The sequence below is a fragment of the Galeopterus variegatus genome, unplaced genomic scaffold, assembly GCF_000696425.1.
Source record: "Galeopterus variegatus unplaced genomic scaffold, G_variegatus-3.0.2 Scaffold14216, whole genome shotgun sequence".
Lineage (NCBI taxonomy): Eukaryota > Metazoa > Chordata > Mammalia > Dermoptera > Cynocephalidae > Galeopterus > Galeopterus variegatus.
In genome coordinates, this window is record NW_007740327.1 from 24,601 (window position 1) to 25,825 (window position 1,225).

Below are 1,225 nucleotides of genomic sequence, written 5' to 3' on the forward strand. Positions count from 1 at the left end.
AGCACTGCCCCAGGACTATCGAAAGGGCTGAATTCTAGACAGGAAAACAACCAATTCTGTAGGGCAATGACAACAGCCAGAGCACAGGTGAGCACAAAGCCAGGTAGAGTTTGGATTCCTCCGGTGGTTGGGGACTGGGGTGCAGAATACGTGTAAGGCACGACTGGGTTTCAGTGAAAGACTTCACCTTCTTGCTTACCCAGGAGTATACAGCAGGTGGGTTTTCTGATTGGGCTGGTGTGTCAAGAACTGCCTGTAGTGCCTGAAGGGAGAGAGAGGGACAGCTACTGCACTAGGTGCTTTTTATAGTCTTCTCTGATAACAGTCATGCTGTCTTGTGAAGGTGAACCCTACGTCTGAACCTCTGAGTGCTGGATTCATTCGGTGTCCCACTCAGATTCCTTTACCTGTCTGGTGTGCTCATCAACCTAGGACAAAGATTAGAAGAAATGGCTACATGTTTGCTGTGGTTGGGAAGGTTTGGAAGGAGTACAGAGGTAATGAGCCAACAGCTCACAGCTTCTCCCTTCTCTGGAAATTACCCTTACAGCTGATGGGAGCTGCCTCTGCTGGGTGGTTGTCCCCCAATCACCCCTCACCCCAACACACACACACACACACACACACACACACACACACACACACACANGATTATGTTTTGTAATGATGAACATGCTAATTATCCTGATTTGATCATCACACATTGTATAGGTGTTGATATTCAACTGAACCCCACAAATATATATAATCGATTGTTTTTCAATTAAAAAAAGATATCGGCAGGGCTGCATTCCTTCCTTGAGGCTCAAGGGAGGACCATTTTCCTCTCTCATTTAGGTTGTTGGTAGGATTCTGTTCCTTACAGTTAGAGGACTGAGGTTTCCACTTCCTTGCCAGCTGTCAGCTGCAGGCTGCTCCTGGTTTATAGAAGTTACCCACATTCCTGGGCTCGCGGCCCCTTCCACCATCATCAAAGCTAGCAATGGTGGATCCAGTTCCTCTCACATTTGACTCTCTCCTCCTTCCTGTCTTATATCTCTCTGACTGCAACCAGAAAATATTTTCAGCTTTTAAGGACTCATGATTAGACTGAGCCCACCTGGATAATCCAGGACACTCTCCCCTCCTCAAGGACCTTAACCTTACTTGCATCAGCAGAGTTATTTTTACCGTGTAAGTGAACACAGTCACAGGTTTCAGGGATTAGGGTGTGAACCTTTGAAGA

At 46.8% G+C, this 1,225-nt stretch overlaps 1 long non-coding RNA gene across 1 annotated transcript in view; it reads right to left on the reverse strand.

The window, feature by feature from the left end:
* Window positions 1-1,225, reverse strand: part of LOC103581902 — a 25,639-nt gene that overhangs the window by 22,390 nt on the left and 2,024 nt on the right. Inside the window, exon 2 of the long non-coding RNA XR_549704.1 lies at window positions 200-262. This is a non-coding gene — a long non-coding RNA (uncharacterized LOC103581902). The remainder of the gene's footprint in view (window positions 1-199; window positions 263-1,225) is intronic.